The sequence below is a fragment of the Vidua chalybeata genome, chromosome 5, assembly GCF_026979565.1.
Source record: "Vidua chalybeata isolate OUT-0048 chromosome 5, bVidCha1 merged haplotype, whole genome shotgun sequence".
Taxonomy (NCBI): domain Eukaryota; kingdom Metazoa; phylum Chordata; class Aves; order Passeriformes; family Viduidae; genus Vidua; species Vidua chalybeata.
This window is the reverse complement of record NC_071534.1, coordinates 59,792,660-59,815,835: the sequence shown is the minus strand read 5'-3', so window position 1 is coordinate 59,815,835 and position 23,176 is coordinate 59,792,660. Positions and strand designations below refer to the sequence as shown.

The 23,176-nt window shown below is 35.3% G+C and overlaps 1 protein-coding gene across 5 annotated transcripts in view; it reads right to left on the bottom strand.

The window, feature by feature from the left end:
- Nucleotides 1-23,176, bottom strand: part of ORC5 (origin recognition complex subunit 5) — a 63,032-nt gene that overhangs the window by 12,860 nt on the left and 26,996 nt on the right. The gene's annotated exons all lie outside the window — the stretch shown is intronic.

Sequence of the window (23,176 nt, the reverse complement as noted above, 5' to 3'; positions counted from 1 at the left end):
ACTGCAAATTTTAGTGGTTCTGTAACAGGAAAAAAATAGTAAGAAAAACAAAAATTAGAAAGAACTTGTATCAATTGCTTAAGAGTATAAGTACAACATATTGGTACAAAACAAAGATCCTCCCTGGCCCAATCTGCTGCCTCTTGAAAGTACCAGCAAAGGATGCTTAGGGAAGTGTGTAATATTGTAAGGAAGAAAAATTCCTGACATACTGGGTCCTAGTGTTCTTAACTTCAGAGACTTCAGTAATTAGGTATAAAATTGTTCACACATAGGGATCTGACCTGTTGAAACATGACATTTCATGCTGCTCTTATATTGTTAAACTGTACCTAAAAAGATTGCTGATTTGTGACCTTAATGCACTCATCAACACATTGGAGAAGAAATTTATTATAAGGCTGCACATCAAGAGATTAGAAATAACAAAACTGTCTAGCTCTCAGCAATATATGGCAGGGAGTCATAATAGGTTTTATGGCATCCAATAGAGGAAAAGAAAAAACTCCAAACACCTGATTTACTTTCATATAAGACAGTAATTAGAATTTTATTTGGCAAGAGGATGTTGGAGCTTAGATAAACCAAGAGTTATAAAGTTCTTGTACAACAGCAACTGAGAGGAACAGTTACATTTCTGTTTGGAACACTTCCCTAACAAAACCTGGACATTTAAGTTTAACATATTCTTGCACCTTTGTTTATAGGTACCCTTAAGGAGAACAGACTAAGCACCAAGGATGAATTTAAGTTTCAGTTCCAGTTGGCCAACTGTCACCACACAGCACAAGGAAAGAGAGGATTTCTGAAAGTCACTCTGTGATGGTAGGAAATGGATATATCTGGAATCTTCCCTTTCTGAACTTGCCAGGAAACCAAATAGCCTCATAGAGAATATTCTACTCTTAATCAGTAAATCTATGGCATTTAGTTCCCACCAGAAGGAAGGGAAAGGCTAAGATGAAGACTGTCACTCAAGAAGCCCTCTACATGCTTGAAAACAAATAAAATAAGCCCTATTTTAACAGCATACAGTGATGGTTGTAATCTACAGTGAAAAGTGTTATTTTCATTAAAGAAATGTATAAGTTTAGATATGCTACAATAGAGGCTATAAATTCATAACATCCATTTCTAGCAAAAGCAAAGCTTTCAGTCAACCATGAACTGAAAACTCGTAAAATATTAAAAATCTAGGTCCAATGACCCATTAAATATGTTAGATGCAATTTCAAAAGATATCTATAAATATCCTTATATCCCTTGCATAGGTAACATACAAAGCGGTCAAAACTACCCGTTTTTCATCTCTTACTCAGTTATACTTGGTTTTATCAGATAAAGAGCATGAAATATCATCTGTCAGCATGAAACATCATCTGTCAGCAATTAACTGTAAATCAAAAAACTGTGTTCTTCTAACATAACACTAGTTTTTTTATGCAGTTTCTGTCACCCTTTAATGCAACTGTGAAATTCTGCTAGTTATGCCATGTAGCACTTAGCTTTTCTAACCTGGAAATAAACAGTTTCTGACACTCCTGTCTGGCAAGCACATGTGTTGGGTAAAAAGCCAACCAATGAACTAGTGAACCAGTGTGCTGCCACACCCACCAACAAGGCTGGTCAATGGATTAGACAAAGGATATGTGGCAAGGGAATAACTGCTAAAGGGAAACATTTCTTTGTAACAGAATGAAGTCAGTTAATATTTCTCCACCTTTACAGCATTCAAGGATAATTCTGTCTATTTTGCTAGACAGAAACATTCAAAGACACAACCACTCCTTAAGAGTCCTAAAAATATCTTGCTATATACACAGTGTGTTAAAATTTGTGTAGTTAGCAAACATTGACTATACTGCTTCTACATAATTGCAAATTATTTACAGGGTAAGAGTGTAAAATAGTCACATGCTGCACAAGGTAATTTCCATGTCATTCAGGAGTGGAGTGGGGAAGGCATGTGGTGACAGCACCTACATGGCTGGTGACTACAGTAACTTCTGGGGCAAAAAACACTACAAGGAGTTTGGCAGAGACTTCCCAGAGTCAGGGAAACCCAAGAGAGAGAAGAGATTCAGGAGGACCTGGCAGCTCTTGTGAGGGAGGCTAACATGGGGAGGGTGATGCCAGAGCACCTGAGGGAGATTTGAAGAGCTCTAGGGAGCACAAGTGACTGGGAGCACAGTGAAAAGGGTGGGCAAACAGGACAGACAGGATGTGGCAGGGCAGTTTGTACAGCGTTCCCTGTGGGCAGATGTGTAGGAGAGTGCAGCCACCTTCCTGTCCACTGAGTATCAGTGGGACCTTTACACTCCTTACAACTGCCAGAAAGGAGTCTGAAGCCATGTGGGGATTGACTTCTTCTCCCAGGCAACCAGGGAGAGGAGAAGAGGAAATGGCCTCACGTTGCACCAGGGGGGAGGTTCAGGCTGGACATCAAGAAGACTTTCTTCATTGAAAAGGTGGTCAGCCATTGGCACAGACTGGCCAAGGAGGTGTTTGAGTCACCAGCCCTGGAAGTGTTCAAGAAATGACTGGACATAGCACTTAGTGCTATGGTTTAGTTGTCATGGTGGTGTTCAGTCAAAGCTTGGACTTGATGAGCTTGGAGGTCTTTTCCAAGTTTAATGAATCTATGATGTGAAAAGCATAGAAGAACCTCCAAAAGGTATCCTATGTTAGTTTCAGTGGAATACAGTGTAGTCAAGGAACGATTTCTTGTTAGGTGCTTAGTCTATTCCCATGACTAATGAACTTATTTCTTTTTGGAGTTGATAGCTGTGATAGCCACTCTATTTTGTGAATAATCATTGTGTGAAGACTTTTTAATAATATTCAGTAATTATAAATCTGAATGTTTTGAACATTAAAATTAAATCACTTTAAAATGGCTTAATCCCTCAAAAATACTATCCTGATCACCAAACTGAAAAATTCATACGAGAGATCAGCAGAAAGGTGTGAAAAAACAGGGCAGAATCAAGCAAGCAATCAAGTCTTTTGATCTCAACAGATTAAAAAGTCACCTCATACTAAAATGCCTAGTGAGAATATACAGGAGAAAAACAAAACTGAACAAAGAGAAGCAGTTATGATTGGCAAAGACACTATTAGGGTCTGATGAAAAGCTACCTGTCATTCCAATCAACCGTTATACCCGAATATTTTCACACCTCTTGGAAGCCTTGCACATAAGCTCTACATAATGGGCAAGTAGCTCCCATGGTTATCTTCTGGAATCTCTTCAGAAAGCAGAAGTATTGCTCAAGGGTATTTTAAAATGTCCACTGCAGAATCTGCACTGCAGTCAGTAAACATTAAAAAAACACCCTATCAAAGAACCAGCTGGTCAGGAAGTGGTGCTATCAGTCTGCTATTCCTCAGGAAGAGAAGCACAAGCAGCAGAGACCAAAATATTGTGTAGGGTATGCTCTGGTTCTAAACACTCACCCTGGGCACCCATCCCTCTGCCACTGAAGACTCAGACCTGCCTTTTACAAAGTTCTCAACACATCTTGTCCAATGTGACACAGTAACACAGGCAAGGTGCCACTGCCAGGAGCTGGTTATTGCATCAGGACATACAGACCATTCCTCTGAGCTGCCGGGCAGTCTGCATCTGCCTGATGGCTGAGTTCAATTTTACACCCAGATCTTGCACATCTTGTCCTGCACAAGCACTACATACTGTTAAAAGCTGACTAATTTTTTTCTGTGAAGTGTACCAAAACTTTGTCATCTCAAGAAAATTTTAAGACACAATTCTGCACTTAAAAATACAGAAAAGAAAAAGGTACCATACAAAGACTTTTCTGACTCTAAAACTGTTCTCATTTATTTTGTAACAGAGAAATTGTGCTATATAAATGTTACCATGGTAACAACTCACTTTATTGAACAAGAGAGAAAACAATTATCCCAAACCTGCATATCATGCAAGCACATGCAGTAGATTTAGTGCTGCCCTTTTTTCCCCTCGCTCTTTTTCTTCTTGCAAAGAAACAGATTTTGAATTTATACCTTAAAGCAAGCCAGGCATCATTTTGCCTGTCCCTCCCACTTCTTTGTATATTTTACACCTCTTGAGTGCATGATGTGAAGGACCCACTTACTCAGAAAAAGAAAAAGGGATTAATGAATCAGAAATGCTCTTCCCCCTCCTGAGTGAAGTACAGAAGACTCCTATGTAAATGGTTCACGCATTTAAAAAAAATGAAGCCCTAAGGCAAGCACAGCACATGCTTAGTATTCACTCAGTATACTTAAACAGGAACCCTTAGTTTATAGAAAACCAAAACTTAATCATCTCCAAACATAAATTAAACCTGATTTTACTGTTCTGTCAAAAGATTTCTTGTGATATTATATTTGTAAACATATATTTATATTTTATATATAAGGGACAGCAATATTTTCCAAAGAACTGCATGGATTTAGCCATACAAATCCAATTAATCTCAATAGAACTTGTATTACTAAATCCCTGTGCTCAGCTTTGACATTTTAGAAGCAGTGGGGGAGGTTTGTCAAGGAGTGACTATGTATTATACAAAACTTAGTTTTCTCAGAAAAAAAATACCATGTAGATACTTAGAGATAGCAACAAACATTTATGATTCTGTTAAGAAAATCACATTCTTAGGAAAGCAGCCAAGGATTTCCACAAAACTCTTATTTTACAAAAAATAACAGTATTATTCTGCAGCCTATGAGATAAAACTAATCACATGTACATATTAGTTGGATAAATTATTCTTATTTTACCTCCAGTTTTGATCTTTTTACTTCATTTGCAGTGCATCTGCCTCTCTCATATGAAATGTTAAAGAATGAATTTAATCTAGTGTTCACAGTTGGAGGATGCGTTTGGGATGCATAAAATTCATGTTTTTAAAAGATCACTTTAAAGAAGTGACTTAGAAATGCTGTTTAGAAAGACGCTCTTGTCACCACCTTTCTCACTTTTTTTTTTTTTTTTGGTTTATTTACAGTCCTAAACAACTTAGAGAGTTTAAGTGTAGAAACAAAACTACACTCAACCAATTTCAGCAATGAAGAGTGCAGCTAATTTTGGCTATCACTTAGAAGCTTTTTTCAGGTACTTGAAACAATTTATGTGTATATTTATGTGTATGCACATTAACGCACACACACCATACAAACTGTGCAAAATCTTAAGTCACTATGCTGTCTTCTTCATGGAATTGGAACTCTCCAAATCATCCAAATATAACTTATCTTGACAGAGAATTCTTTTTGAAATATAGGCTTCAATATGTCCTTCATAAATACACACCTACTCCACTGAGTAAATTTAATACCTCCCTATGAAGCTCCAACATAAAAACATAATATATAAAAATACATAAATATAATCCCAGTAGTTGAACTGGTAAAACCTACAATTCCATATAAAGAAGGCTGTTCTTAGGTGCCTTCTCTCTTCCCCTAAAGCCCTCAACAATCAGTACCAAGATTTCAGTTCCTAAACCAAAAACTGCTAGAGATGTATGTTTCCCATACAGTAGTTGAACAGTTAAATCCCAAGAGTCTTACATTTGCAGAAGTGATATAATGTCTCCTTTTACAATAATTTAGATTTTGCATTTGCCAGTAGTTTTTGTATGGAAACTTCTTTTTTCCAGTTCAAGTATAAATCATACAGATGCAGTGGAGACATTTTTTGTTTGTTTTTGTTAAAGAAGAAAAAGTGATGATTTTGGAATTAGCTGGACATTTAAAGTATTTAACAAGCCACTAAAAAATTAGGACAAATTCACCTAATATAAGCCATCATGCTGCTGTTTATTCTTCCTGTAGATGAATTGGTTAGCTAGTTACTCACAGGAACCCTTAGCCCACATGCTAGTTGAAAAGTTTTATTTAAACCTTGTTGTATTTCAAATTAATTATGATCACTGCATCCTCAACTCACACTTATTGCTTGAAATGCATGATAATGTTACTACTTCATGAAAAACTAAAGCCTTTAAAAACAGAAACATTGCTAAATGCTTCTGCTAAACATTGCTAAAGTAACATTTTTCTGTAATGGTGAGTTCTGAAAGCCTTATGACTGGACTTGAAACAAGTTCATAAAAGCAGCAGCATGTTACAAAAAAATATACATTATCAATTGAGACAGTATCTGAGAGCTTCTCAGACCAGAAGCCTCTCTGGCCAGAAGCCCCCCTCAGAGCCTTCTTTGAATCTTGTTTTATTAAAAAGCTGTGTATTTTGGTGTACAAAAGTTCAGTATTGTAAAAATGTTTATCTTAATTAAACATATGGGATAACATCTTTAATCTTTAATATATTAAAATATGAAAACTTTTTGTGAGAAAGACTTCTATTCATAAGCCTTTCCCAATGCAAAAATCTTAAACACCTTCTGTTCATGTCCCTTACAACCTCAGCTTTTCCATCTCCCTCAGAACTCAGAATCACAGAATGGTTAAGGTGGCAGAGATCTCTGGAGGTCATCTGGTCCAACCTCCTGCTCAAGCAGGGCCATCTTGACCAGGCTGCCCAGAACCATGTCCAGACAGCTTTTGAGCATCTCTGAGGATGGAGATTTTACCACCATTCTGGGCAACCCATGCCAGCACTTGTCACTCTCACAGTAAGAAAGCATTTCCTGACACCTCCTGTGTGTCAGTTTGTGACCATTGCCTTGGAGCAGAGCAGCAGCTCCTTGCTATGGCTCATTATACCCCCTTATCCTCTACAAGCCTCCTGCTCCTCCTGCTTCCCCACTTCTCAGCCTAAGATGCTCCACACCCTGTGCCTGGGTCTTGGTTAGGTCCGAAGGATCATCACATTCAAACATATTGAGCACCTGGGTGGGGCAGCCTTAACAGAGCTCTCCACAACTACTACTGCTGCATCTTCCTGATCCAGACAAAACAATGTTTGGATGTGAGAAATGTGTAACTCAGAAACCACACAACGACACGTTTATCCGTATAACAAGTTGGTTTCTTGGTGGGATATTTTTTTTGTTTGTCTTGTTTCTTGGAATGTAAACCAAATCCTTCTCTAAAAGAAATTAGAAAATCCAGAAAATTGAAACAATCATGAGATTCCCATGTAGCCTCCTCTGACCAAACCATCTTGGTGGTCTTTAATAACAGTAGCTCATTTTAGAAATCGTGGATGAAATACAGTCAGTAGCCATAAACATGTTCACCTCCTTCACAAACTGTTAAACATTAATTCAGGAACAATTTCCTTTCAGTTGACTAACAGAATGATATCTTACTATTAAGAATTTTCAGAGGTTATTTTTCATCATCATTATCTAGGTTCAGAAACTTTTCGTTTCTAAATGCTTATTTTCTTCCAAGTGACAAGACTCTCAAACTCCTGCCTGAGTGCAAGCCACAAAAAAACTGTGTCCCCCTGCATTTAGGCTGGCTCATCACCAGCCAGAGTCTGAGTTAAAGTTCCCAGTGGCAGAATGCAGCCTATTCAAAACAGCATGATTAATTTAGCTAAAAAGAAAACCACAAGCAGAGAGAAATGGATTAAATAACAACAAAACCCTACATACATATGGTCTTATCTGAGACTTGCCTTGTTAACATTTCCCTTTTTTCAGCCAGAGGGTGAAGCACTTGCTGGTACTGCCCGAGTGCAACTGCTTCCTCTGACACTATAACCTGAATCCTTCCCCCTCTCCAACACAACCCAAGGCTGAATTCAGGTATTGTTCCTCCAGTTACAAAGCAACTGAAAGAAAGCCACTGCCAGGTTCCCAGAAAGCTGAGGAAAAGCTTAACTGCATTTAACCCTTTGGACTCCCTGGAACCAGCCACACATCCTCTGGTGCCAGGGACCCACAGAACCCACAGCTCCCGTGTTCTCTGTGGCCATTAAAAGCTGCACTTGAGAATGTCACAGATGACACAGGCAAAAAAGCAGGGAAATGGTGCTACAAAAGCAAAGAGTTTCATTTTTTTCAGTGTGATCAGGTATTACATTCTCCTGTAAAGATCTAATGGGAGGACTAGAAATGTAAAAATGGTATTAACAACTATTCACTTTCTATTTTTTCCTTCAGCAAATAAATGTATTCAACTTTACAAATTTGTTCCCAGGTTCTCTCTAAGTGTTGAATCCAATAAGTTAATGAACTGATAAGAAGGCTACTGTGCCCAAAAATAAGAGTATCAATTCCTTTGTATGACAATTGTTCACAATAAATGCACACTGCTATGTTTCTTGTGCTCTGAATGGCAAGTAAAGGTATCAGTATATATGTAATGTTTGTGGATGTCCAATGTACCACAGCTGCAACTTGATATTTAGAGCCAACAAAGAAAAAACTAGAACAATGAGAGAAAAAGATCTCAAATCCTGATGAAAGTGACTGGCAAATATTATTTAACCAAGGAAGAAAAATACTGATGACTTACACTGGGTCCACTAAATATCTGACATAACCAAATATTCCAATGACATATGAAATTATCACTAAAGTCAGCTACTCAGTAAAGAAGCAGTCCAGATATCAAGATTTATCACAGCTGCTTTTTCATTCAAAGTATTTACTCTGACACCTTAAATTCAACAAAGAATTAAAGAATTTCAGATAAAGATGGTCTTTCTTAACACAGATGAATACTCAAAGGTTTGCTTGCCATCTACATTTTAAGACTAAGGGTTTTTTATATATTTATACACATACATATAATTTATTGTTGTCACTTGATACTACATCCTCTTTCCTTGAACTTCTATTGTAGATTATTACAAAATAACTAAGACAAACATCTGCAAATCTTTTCAAGTTGGAAAGGATCATTTTACAAATGTCTCCGTTTATAAGCAGTGAGCAACCTGAAGATGCCTGTCCTGTGTCAGTGATTGCAACTACAAAGTACCCCTAGATTAAGGATGTGTCTTGCATGTGCGCACATGGTCATGTGTCGGGAGAGGAGGGTAAGTTCCAGTACTTATCCAGAACAGCCTTCATTTATTCTAACATCACGATAAAACAAATAATCATAAAACAAACAAACAAGAAAACCCCCAATATCAACAACAAAAAGCCCTCCAAAAATTAAAAAACCAGGTGAACTTTCATGCCCATTTCAAATTCCTACCTGTTCCTTTTAAAAGATATTAGGATTTAACATCAAAACGAACAGCTTTTCTCTTACTATCTCACCTAATCCACTTAGAAGTATTATGAAGATGACAGTGATTGACAGTTACATGATTACAGACTTGACACACATCACATCTGCCAATACTACTTTTTTCCTCATTCATGCAGGGTTTTTTTTTTTCCAAAAGAATACAGTATTTATTAGGTCAACATCTCCTAATTCAACATGCATGAAAAAATATTTAACATGCTTTTTAACATTTGGTTGTAAAATAAGAGTTAATAATTTTTAAACAAATTAAACTGCTCTTTGTCAGTACTTTTATTCATATGAAAATGACCTTAAGCAAACCTATCATCTGATGCAATAGTCTATATGGATTGCACTTTTATAGGTAACACAGATAAGAGTATTGTTCTGCTCATGAGGCAGAGGGAGTTAAATCATGAAATATTCAGTTTTAATTAAGATTATTGTATCAAAGGCAAGGCTTAATGCAGAATTGAAGTAAAGATCAAGGTTAATGCCTATTCTAAAGCAAATTTACATAAATTATATTTCAGTAGTATACCATGCATCTTATTTTGTTAATTTATACCATGTGAGACCATCAAAATTAAAGATAGAAAATATCTATTAAATCATCTTCATTCTCCTCCCACCAATGCAAAATTCTTTTCCCTTCTTTCAACTTTGTATCTGAATGCTTTGTCTACTATCATTTGCAATAGCTCAAGCAGTGGGGCTTTGCATTAAAACTTCAGGGGAGACTATCACACGCCTTACCATCTCCAAAAGAAGGGTTTTTTATAGTATTCAAAGCTAAAAAAGCTCATCTTATTTCATTACTCCTACTTAGACCTTTTTTGAACTCTTTTAAATGAATCCTTTCTTGGCACTTGAAGACTATAAATACCTTCAGACATTTTCATCATCCCCTGGTAGTTATTTAGCCAAATTAGTGTGGGGATCATCTCTCTTCATCTGAACATCACCAAGCACATAGATAGCTATAAGTAATAATTACATGTGTTCATTTCCTTTAATCTTTCTTCACAAGTCATTCCCTTCTAGCCTTTAATTTTTGCCAGTCTTCATGCCTACATCTTCTTTTAAGTGTTACTGCTTTGCAATTATTTTCTTTTCTCTGAACAGCTTTATTCCAGGTCATATCCACGTATGCATACCAGCTTGCATTTACCACTTTATATTGACTTTTCACTGATGTATGTAAGCTTTTCTGTTTGTTTGGTTTTTTTTTCACTTTTGTTTGTTTTAATAAAACATCAGACTCAAATCTCTTCATTGTTCATGTCAAACGATCACAGAAAAAAATGAAATTACCTGCACTAGAGACCAGCATTTCTCCTATTAAAAATACAATGTAAGTGCCTAATAAATTGTTTACATTACTCATTTTTATGTTTGGGTCTTTTTCCAGGTTTTAGGCATCATCTATTTTTGGGTAATCAGTCTGAAATACCTTTGGATTTTGGAGTACAGATAATTAACCCTTTTTCTTTGCATTCGTCTGTTTTAGTATCTGCATAAATACTTTCAGTCATAAGAAAATTATATGAGGACTTCAAGCATTACTTTTTATCTCCTGTCACACTGATGACTCCCTATCCTGTTTGCTATCTTTCTTCCTCATCACTCCAACACACTGAGCTATCCTCTGTGCCCCAGCACAATGTAAAGCTACAAAAGCTTCACCTGAGCCAGATGGAGACCACAAATTGCACTGGAGCCTGGTTCACTCTAGGGAATTCCAGATGCTGAGCAGAATTAAAATTTGGGCTATTTTTGATATGGGAGAGGAGAAGATGATACTGGTTTGAATGTTTATCTAATCATGGATAAAAGTAGATTTCTTTACTGCTACAGAGATTCTGCCACATCACATCTCCACCTGTACCTTTTCATTTCTCCCAGTCATTAAGAGATGGTCTGGTTCTGGTCATTACTGCATAGAAAACGTGTTAAATCAACCTGTCAAATAGCATTCCACAGGCTAGTCCCACAAAATGCCTACTACAAGGTTAAAACCAGCCAGGTCTCAATGATTTGCCTAGGAGGGAAAGAAAAAGGCAGGCTAAGGTGCAACACCAGCCTACTGTGCAACACCTCCAGTCACCATGTACTCCCTGTTAGCCATCCTTCTCCCTTCACTACTTCTACCGGAAGCCCATCACATTTCATGACAGAAGTTGTTCATTTAAACAGAAAGCTTCTCTATGTCAAAAGCTCATTTGTAAGAGCTAAATACTAGGGTGAACAGCATCTCTGTCACTATTAACTAAGAGGGAGCCAGCTCAAAACAATAGGTAGATTTTTCAGGATATAATAAAAAAGCAATATAGAGATTCTGTGTCACTGATGCCTCCGCTATACCTGTTCAGTGAATCAGAACAGATTACATCAGACTCCCAGTCTTCTAGACTGTTAGTCTAGCATCTTTCACAAGCACTACAGTCACACCAATTATTAAAAAGCTTTTCTCTACACTATCAGTGTCATACATCCATTAGAGGCCATTCCACACTAGAAGATATCTGTTGCAAAAAGTCTTCCCAGGCCATATGCTAGTAATAAATAAAAAAGGCTGGAAAAGATCATATTATAACAACAATCTTCAGTTTTCTTCTCATGTCTGTGTGGTAATCTCTTGAGTCAATCTGTTTACTTACTATCTGTATCTACTACACCAGGTTTTTTTTTTGTCTATAATTCATTACTTTCTCTTCTGACATTGTCTTTCATATTTCTTGTGCAGATATCTAGAACATGGAACACCCACTAGTTCATCTTATGTAGGTCACAGATGGTCAACAACACATCCAGCACTCTTCAATTATTAAAACAGACAAACCTGGTTCTTCATATTCTCTAGCTACGCCTTTCAAAAAATATCCCAGCTACCACATCTCCCATGTTTTTTTAAACTGACTAAACAAAGTCTGAATTCAAAACTTTTCAGAAGACATAGATATATTGCCTGCATACTCTGTTTCTCATAGTGGAATGTTTTACAATGTTCACAACAGGATGATGAAGCTCCCAGAGTTCATTTATATTGTATTTCAGGAAACATTTAGGGAAGGTGAGCAGGCAGAAAAAAAAAAGTATGTAAAAATATACACACAGAAAGATATCTCTCAATATTCTATGAGAACTGCTATGGAGACTAGAATTAGGTCCTGTTAGAAATGGCAACATAAGTAAATTTCATCACATTCATAAAAAAATAGTAATCAGAAAACAGGAGAACAACCTAAGAAGAATTTGAAAGTACATAATTTTTGAAACTGAGATTTTTGTCTGTTTATTTGGGGTTTGGTTTTGAGTTTTTGTTCAGGTTTGTTTTCTTTTTTTTTTAAACACCTTTCTCAACATGGTTAACAGCAGGGTAATGAATGTTCATCTAAAGTTGCACCATCACATGTTAGAGAAACACACCTACAGAGCAGCATTTGCTCATCTGAACTAGATCTGTCTTCAAATATTTCAATTTTAGTTCCACTTAAACTGTGCCCAAAAATCCACAGAGAATCTCAGTAATATTTTTAAATTTTACCTCTGAAACACTTCCTGAAATTTAAATAACTTACGAGTCTTTAATTTTTTTGGTAAATCTTCTATGACTTGCACTTGCAGAGGTTATACCTAACCTCTTTTTATTTCATACTTCACAAAACAAAGGTAGAAGAACCCCTCTTGACATACTCAGCATTCTCACATTGAAAACATCACTTTCAGAGAGTTTTTCACAAGACACTGAGCTACTCTATAGTTGCTGTAACTGAAATACAGTTCAAAGCTGTAGGATTCAGACTGTAAGTTCAAGGATGTAAAATGACAGGTCATCATCACAGAATTCTGCAAAATAAGTTTCTATCAGAAAGAGATGAGTTTCAGCATCTTGTCCTTAGGATAAGTCAATAGCAATCCAGCAAAAAAAGGATGAGAAGGCAAACACCAGCTTGCCAGCCATGCAATGCAACCCTGAGGAGGCTCTTCCCAAGTACTCACTGCAGAGTGACAGCCCAAATTAATTTGCAGGAAGAATGAGTGGGAAGGTGTACAAATCAATCACTGCCCCCAGTCTGCAAACATTTTGACAAGGAATATGACATCCAAGCAGGGATATTTGATGGTGGCTTTTCCATTTGTTTTGTAAGAAACCCAGAATAATTACTGAGAAAACACTTCTTAGTCCTTCAGGACAGAAAAGCTTTACATAGATATAATGTCAATGTTTGCATCTGAGGTTGTCTTGATTCCATTTCTAGAGGATGGAGGAGTCAGTGCATCAGGACACAATTCATTGAAACCTAGTACAGATTTTAAAACTTTTCATTAACAGAGTGGGTTTAGATGCTCATGTCTGCGTCAGGGTGCATGTCTCTTTCTCTCCATTAACTAGAAAAGCACACTACCTCATATGTACTTTTACTGTTCAGACACATACATAGGTAGACCCAATCTCGCCTAAAATAATCATATTGTATCTAGTATCATCCACCCCCCTCCACCTAATGTGAGAAATTAAATCATACAGTGGTAAGGATGCGAACTTTTTGCAGCACCTATACAACTTCAGATATAAAGCACCATTTTCAGCTGTAATAATCATCATTGTCATCATCATCATCATCATAACAGCTTTTCTAAGTGTAAGCTACTGTAGGATTTGTCTCACCTTGTTTTGTCATTCTCCATATTTTAAATGAATGGTATTTGCAACACTTACTAAGACTATAAACGTTCCATAAATGAGATTTACTCACACCATGCTATCAATCTTCCACATTGCTCCCCCCAAATATTTTCCAGTTTTCATTTCCATAGATGGAGAAGAGAGATTATGTAAATTCCTAACTATTCTTCATCTACCAAGAGGCATTCTTTTGTGCATAAGCTTCATATTCTGAAATCCTCTCTTTCAATGCAGCTGCTTCTTTTGTCCAAGATACTATGGCAAGCCCCACTATCTGCTATCAAATGAACACAGCCAGCAGCAAAGGGTCTTTAGGGGAGGAGTGTCAAGCACAAAGTCAGTAGCTAGAACTGACTGCAGCTGGCAGGCCAGAAACAGTACGAGCATTCACCAAAGTGATCCAACACATTCTTTAATGTACCATTTTGCTACCTTATGCTCTAACATTGTTCATGGGCACAGTCTCAGTACTTTTCAACCTCATCAGAAAATGGAAGCTACAGATAGAATGGTACAGATATAATGCTACAAATTTATTTCACATGCGATACAGCAAAATAATTTGTATTGAAGTGACAGGTAAGGTGTAAACACCTAAGGAGAACAAACTAGGTAGGGAGATGCAAGAGTACATTAGGCAGGGACAGGAGGACATGGGACCATATAACAACCAGTCCAAGAAGCCTATCAATAAAAAGAACGTAACATTATAGCCAACCCTTCAACCAGTGATTCTGAACCATCTTTCTTGCCACTACTGAAATTGCAATTGCATCCATTACTGAATGTGCAGTGAAGTAAAAGGTATTAAATAAGCAAAGGATTGTCAAATGAAGATCTTGACAAGATTATCTGTGTCCCTACAATTCACTAAAGTGAACACCAAGGAGCTAGTAAAGCTATTTTGGCTGAAAGACAACGACAGCAAAAAGTACAGCAGGTAAAATTGTCCTTTAGTAGGCTTTCAGCTGGAATTACACTTCAGTTCTAGTTACCAGGGATGTGAAGAAACAGGGCATGCAATGTAGCTATTTAATCTCAAGAGTTAGTTCTAGTTTTGAAATTGTATTTCAATTAACCAGATTCTACACAAATGCTCAATAAGGAGATGGTTCTTTGTCCCAAACAGGTCATACTTCAAATAGTGAGAGAAAACAGCCAAATTACCTCTAAGACAGACAGAATTTATAAAAAGTATTAATTAATGATGTCACCTGGGGGCTTGAAAGGTTCTTTTTAGCATTTAACATCTTTCTAGGCATATCAGCTTAAAACAAGAGATTTGAGAGAGAACTAATGAATCTATCCTAATGCTCTAATTTGCTTTATCTCAGTATTGTGTCCAATCTTATTTCCATGAATAGCTGGTGATTCTGAAATAGACTTTCTGCATACACTAAATGGTTAAAGCAAAGTGATTAAAAAACTTAAAATATACAGGCTGTTTTTAGATATATATGTTATCAAGAGAGGTTGTGCAGTACTTGCTTAATTAATCTTTGCTGTCTTAACACATGAACCAGATGTACTATTATGTTCTTTGTTCTTCCCTAAAGAGGGGATGAGCTGATTATTTATCTCCAAACAATAGGAGTTCATGTACCACAGTGAAGAATTTTTTTTAATTGGGGAGGCAATCACTAACAAGCTTCAGCTGCAACTGCTTGATGTAAACACAGCACAAATTTGTTCCTGGAGTATTAAATGATGTTTCTACCAGTAAGTACATAAAACAAATTTCTAAGAAAGTGCGTAAAGAAAGAGATGGAAAGGAAAGAGTTTGGAAGGAGGAAACCTCTGTTTTGTCTTTCATGTATTCATATTTACTTCTTTGATACACTAACACATTTTCATAGATAAGTTAAGATTTGAAGCTTCAGATACTGTTTACAAATAACGTGCAGAGAGAACAGAAGTTAAAGAAACTGTTGGTTGATACAACACATTCCCTATATTGTATAGCATGCAATCTAAGACATGTGAAAGCACAGGGAATATATAATACTACGTTCACAGGGCCATAAGAATACTTTGCGAAAGTTACTAACAGATTATATACTGTGTAGAAATTTAAAGTAAATCAAAAAAGACAAATTTATCATAAATCAATTTTACAAAGCCTTAAACACAGCTACTTCCTGGTCAGCAAATTTTTAGGGAGATGCTACACAAATAAAAAAGCTAAGATCAAAAAGCAAGGAAGTTTAGAAATTAATAAACTGTTCTAGATAAGATATTTAGGAATGCACTTTATCTTCCTGATAATCTTATCTGAAGTCCTTACTCCCCCTTCCCCTCAACAGTCTTTCCCTTGTCCTAAACAAAATTTCTTCCATAAAACTAGATTCCAATAATTCACAACAATTTGTCTTCTTAAATACACTGTTTTTAAGACAGAGTAAGTGCCAAGCTGGAACGTATTACTATAAGCTCTTCACAGAAATAAGGTAAGTTTTCTACTTTAAATTACTGTAAGGAAAGAACTCATATAGAATTGAATAGAATTTGATTAAGAAAGCCTCCTAAGAAATCATAAAGCTGTATTATCAATATACCTTCAAAAATGAAAATCAGATCTAATTAGGTCAAACAACATAATATAGGTAAAATTTAGTTTTTCTAAAATATCTTTTCTGCGTCAATTAAAATTAGAAGGAATCAAGCATATCAGTCTCTTCACAATTTTAATTAGAAAGAACTACCTGAAGTAAGAATACTTTTTCTTTTTCACAGCTATGCTCAGAGTTGAAAAAAAAAAAAAAGAGTCAGATATTTGGTTAAAAGTAATGTTTTCTCCTTTCTTTTTGCTTAACAGCAGGCTCTCTCAAGCTGCCATAGTTGGTGCTAAAGTGCTAACTATGTCACCATGCTGTGCATCACATTAAGTTCCCATTTCAGCTCATGAATTTCTGCCAGATTAGTCCAGTAACCAATAACAGAAAATGAGAAAATGGGAGTTATTTATTACCTCTTATCACCAGCTTCCCAAACCTACAGAAAATCAGAGTACAGAGATCAATACAATTCAGTACAATGAGATCAATAGATACTACACTTTCTAACCAACAGGCAGATCCAGAAAAACAAAAACAAAGTGTGTCAGATGCATAATATACCTACAAAAGGATACAGGATCAAAATCACTTAGGTTCAAATACAATAAGAATATAAAATTGTCTAAAAAAAACCCCACAGCTACAAATTGACAACTGCTAAAAAAGATGTTCTAATAATACAAAAATAATCTTTTAGGTATGAGCAACGATGAAGTCACAGGATCAAAAGGTTGTACTACAAACCCTCTTGGAGAATAAATACGTAGGGATATACAGATTATGTATGAATGCTGTGTGAGACATATGACGTTATAGGAAACTAACTAATATTCTGTGCTGGCAAGATGTGTCTTAGTTATCTTCACTACATACTGAAAGAGGAGGGAAAGTTTATTTGGATCAGTAATGAGAATGAGATAAGCCCAGAGTCTACAGTTTATATTTGTTCATTCCTGTTACTGGGAAGCGCTAACGATCTTCTGAGCAACCAGAGAGAGAGGTATACCATAATTCTATATAGTTCTCACAAAAAAAAACCCCAAAATTAAAAAATAAGCTTTTATTTTTTTTCTATATAGGTTTTTTTTTTTTTTTGTAAAGGTAAATGCTTCCCCCAGCATGGAAGTATAGCAGGATCATTCCAGAGATGACACCTCCTGTGGTCAGAATGGATTAAGCTGTGCAATTTTATGTACCTTCCTCTGAAGCAAGAGGATAGTGAAATGCAGTCATTTTCAGGTTAAATCAATAGGACAGAAGCAGAGGCTGATGACATGCTCTCTTGTAATTTTAGAACTCAAGAAGTAATAAAAATAGGGGAATACATGAGAATATATTTGCTTATATTCCAGAAACAGAATTCAAGAAAATCTACATACACAATCAATTCCAAGAGAAATGTAACTTTTACAATCATCTCCTTTCTGAATATTCACTACTTAATGATTCCACCTTTCAACAATGTATAAAATAATTATTCAAACATTTCAATATTTTTGTACACAACTGTTCAAGTCTACCAAATCTTAGTACCGCCTAATGGATGCATAAAGCAAAGACACTCTGCAAAATCAGATGCATGATACACTTCAATCTTGTCTTGAATCAGTTTGCAATATTATCGATGAGATAGAAAGGGTTTTTTTTTTAACATTCAACCAGGCAACAAGAAATCACACTGCAATATAAACTTTGGTCATGAAGGTGTAAATGCAAAGTTCATTTGAGAACAGGGTAGAAATATATTCTTTCAAAGTCACCCCCCACACGGAGGTAGCTAACATCTGTTATGAACTTCTCAATTATTTCAGGTAAAATTTTAGCAATAACTCTACCCATTTATCCATAAAAATAACAAGCACAACACTTGTGGAATTTCAGAGTAATAGGGAAGCAAAGGAAAGTGGTTTAACAGAATCAGCAGGAACTTTCATTTTTCCAGTATTTCACTTATTTAAAAAAAAATTTAAAAATTAATCTACTTACTGACATATAACATCTGCACTGACAGTACAAGAATATGCTCTGTATTTCTTGCATACTGTAAAATAAAATGGCTCCACTTATCTTTGTTACTCTTCATAATAAGGCCTCTCAGGGAACAGTGGAGAACAACATACATTTTAAACCATACCTTTTTCTGTAGAAATTCACTCACCTGCTCACTTTTAAAATGGAGAGTATTCTGTTAGTCTTAAATAATAGTGTTAAAATCAGATGCAAAATGTTCCTATGAGCAGTCCCTGCAACAGCAAGGAAAGCTGGAACACAATACAGCTGATCTAGCAAAAATGAGTAATTCTTTTTCTGTCAAGAGTTGTCAAATGTGGAATGAAAAAACATCTTATTTTTAAACATTAATACAATCTGAGCTTGTAGAAGCAATTAAGAGTGCTTTCCATTTGAAAAAAACTGTTGACAGTATTCATCGAATCGAATCACAGAACTACAGAATCATAGAATCAAATTCCTCTTTATCAAATTGCTACATCAAGGGAACCTAATATAATGAAGTGACAGAGTTAGAACTATAATGAGGATATGGATATTTAGTGTCCAGAAAGGTTTTGACATATATAAGCCATAATACAAATCAAGTAAGTAGATGACCAGGCATCTTCCCAATCTTGCAACTGAAATTTTACCATAGCTATCCATTTACAAATAAAGGGCAGTTTAAACATCAAATTGTCATCTGAAAAAGGAAGTCATAAAGCATGCTTCCACCACAATAGGGACAAAGAAATTTTGCAGGTAAATTGCCTCATACGGTTCCAGTTTACATAAAGAATATTAGATATTCCCTATTCTATTCATGTAAGACAGACAAGAAAGCAAGAAAAAAGAAAACAAATCTCTCCAAATTCTTAAAAGAAAGGGCACTTTTTCCCTCTCTTAATTACAGAAAACTACATTCCTCTGGCTCCCTCCAGCTGGAGCTATGTTATGTACATCAGTAATTTATGTGTTTCTCATACACCCATATCATATTGGCACTTAACAGACTACTCAAAATCTCATCTCTGCATTTATTTTAATTTCAGATGAAAAGTTCTTACTCTTTGGACAATTTCCAACACTATTTATCATCACAAAAGATTGAAAAATTTTAGATTTGTTAACCTTGCTTCCAAATTCTTACACATTTATAACTAAATTAGTTCTATGAATTTGTGATACCCTTAAGAAAATTCAAATTATTTTCTCAGATCCAGCATCAAAGAGATAATAAATGTCTAACAAATGAAATACAGACCATGTGTAAAATACCTGATGTGTCTCCATATACTCATAAACACCCTTCCTAGAAATCTCTGATTGCAAATGCAGTATAGTCAGAAGTAAATTCTAACTATACAACTACCTGAAAATATTTGCCAAATATAAAGAGTAACATTAAAACCAAACCTGGGATGACCTACTTTTAGTGCATTAGAGTAAAAATGTAAATAGAACTGAAGTTACTGATTAGTTACTTATTTGGTAATTTTCAGCTATTATATACTCTGAGAAGTTATCCTAGATGTTTTTTCAAATATTCAGGAATGTACTACCTGAAATAAAATACGCAAAAGTATGCAAGATAAAGGGCTTTGTTCCATTTTACCTTAGATAACATCATAGCTCAAAACTACAAGTAGATCTAATCAATCCTCTTTATGAAAAGCTATTTCACAAGAAAGCAGAAGCAAGATAAAACGTCTAGAAAATGAAAAATGGTCAGGAGAACTGAATTGACTTGAAGAAGCAATTACTGAATGATTTTGGTAGAGGAAAAAACATTGGTTAATTTTGGCTTGTAAACCATAACAACAGTATCTATTTGCTCATTGACTGTGATATGAACAGCCCTTACGTAAAATGACCTCATTTAAATTAAATTGGTGCTGATAATTCTTGCCCAATGCTTTATGCATAAATTCCTTTGTGTCCTATACTAAGGCACATTTTTATGAAGAGCATTATGTTGTATTTCTGTCCATTTTCTGTGGGAAGCCTCAAATGCAATACTACTCTTATACAAACCAGGACTGAATAGACTCTCAGAACCTTTGCAGAATGCATTTTCAGGAAGCTTTACAAAGTTTCTTTATATCCCTCCATTCTGCTGTAATTGCCCTTGGACACAATGAATATTTCCTATTCTGCACAGTGGGCCCATATGGGGACACAAATAATACTCCTGGTTGTTCCTGTTGTACCAAGAGTAAGGAAACTCTAAGACTTTTCTGTTGTCATAGGATGCAGACTGCATACCCCAGAGTCACACAGTTTTCAGCACTGAGTGAAGGCGCACTTGCATCTTTTCACCATTTTCTCCATGTTTTACCTTTTAAAACACTTCAGCCACATGCTCAGCCATATATCCAAAGAGACCATCAACTGTGCAAGTTCTGTCCCAGCACAGAATGTACTGCCCATTGGTCACTACAATATCATCTTCAATCCGTTAAATTATTACACAAAATTATATCTGAAGAAAAATATTTTAAGGACTCGTCCTCTCAAATGCCTCAGAAATCAATAGTTCTCTAACCTCCATCTTTTTGGTTTAAAAAATAAGCAAATAAACAACTTCAGTATTGTGACAAATTAGTAATAAAACCAGTGAATTTTCTGGAGAAAAATGAACACTGGAAACATCTTAAATGAATACAAACAATTCATGTATGTACTGAGATGAGGATGCTACAATTAAAACCTCCAAACCTTACATTAACTTTGTCTCAAAAAGTCCTCACTGGACATGAGAAAAGTTTGATTAAGAAGAGCACAAACCCAAGAGAAATTTCAACTTTTAAGGGAGCAACTAAAGAAACTGTCATTTGCAGAAGTGGAAATTTGCTTCCCCCACCACCCTGTGCTATTCTCTTGTACTAGTTAGTGAGGAAAACCAAAAATGAATGAGCCCAATTGTATCTCCTGTAACCTAATTTCAGCAAGAAGTTACAGCAGAAGTTGTTTAGTTTTGTGTTGGTTGCAAAGATCCCACTTGTAGAACAAGCATACTAACTCTTGGTTTGAAAAAAGGTATGAGACCATTTAAAAGAGTATAATATTTAAAGGCAAAAGATTAAGATTCAAATTTTAAGTTGAAAATCTATTAAGAAAAACTAAACATTTTCAATAAAACCTACCATTAAGAGGAAAAATGAAATTTAGCTGCTCATTAGCATAGAAGTTTCACTTTTGAAAAGCTAATAACCAAAATTTTCATGTGAATAGAAACTATACAGAAAAACAAGAACCAATAAGAAATACCACAAAATCAGCAAGTGACAGATCTTAAAGCAGCTGCTAGTCCTTCTTGAATTTTGACTGTGATTGTTGACCAACTTTAAAGCTAAGGCATGCTATTTTCTGATAGTACATGGGGAGAATAAATATGCATTTGGTTCATGTACACTCTTTGAGTTTACAAATTAAAGATCACATAAAATTAATCATGAATCAGTTAAGAAGCCAAATATTTGACATAAACATTTTAACCTTCTGTATAATTTTATTATTATTTCCATGCTGATCACACAAACAAAAAAATTTAAGGTTGTGTTATCTAACAGTAAAATGTATCAATACTGATAAGGATAAGCCAGCTCCTAAATAATTACTTTGAGAAATATATTTACAGAACAATCAATGACAAAAATCATTGAAATACAAATTGTTTTAAACTATTCAAGAAAAGCAATTAAATATTATGCCTAGTTTAAACTACTTGCCTAACCTATTTTAAATTCTGTTGCATTTTTTATTACTTTGCAGTGGACACTTCAATATTTTTAATTAAAATTTAATGTAAAAATTGCTTTATAGCTAAAAATACTTTTAAATAATTTATAAAATCTTATTTTTGTATAAACATATTTAATTTCAAATTCTTTGTCCTAACCCAGTTAAGATTATATACAATTTTTTTATATTTGTATAGCTTAATCTCCAGATATTCAGAAAATAAAGAATTAGAACTATTCTTTGATAACACTGCCACCTAGTGCAAACTGTGAATCAGAACAAAGCATTTCATTGAATTTGTTCATTCTGTAATTTAGCCTAAACTGGAACTGTAATATGCAAATATTGTGGCTTCAGTACTACTTAACTGTACATTGGAATAATGACATTTGTTCTCTTACCTGGAATACCTGTTAAATATGCAGCTACACTAATTTTGAAAATATATTGTAAAGTACTGCTATGTAATACATTCATATCCAGTGTATACCAAAATGCTTTTGATAGCCAAAAGTAAGAGGACACAAAGATAACCTAAAAAACAAACATATATGTTCCTAGATCTTTACATGAATGCAGACAATAAACTGAACTATTACTTGGTTAAATTTGATAGCTAACAAGGAAAGGTAGAAAATATTTCAGTAACCTAATTACAACTGGAAAGAAGAAATTGAGAGTTTCTAAGGTGGAAATGTTATCCAAGAATCAAGCTGATAGTAGAAAATCATCTCTACTTATACAGCATTGGTCAATACACACTTGACAAACCCAGAGGTCTTGAGAAAACACTGGATTTACTTAATTCCACTCACTTCTATAGCTATGCTGCCATCTAGTGAAATGGGATACTCGCTCTTCTCTGCAAGACTTAAATTTTGTCCAAATGGAAAACCGTAGGTACATGTACCACAGCAAACATTGTCCATCTGTAAGTACCTTATTCCCTCGGCTTCTTCTTCACCACTACATTTTTGTAGCAATGTGTGTTACAATGTGACTAATTTTGGCCACGGGACAGTGAACATTTATACACCTAACCTGAA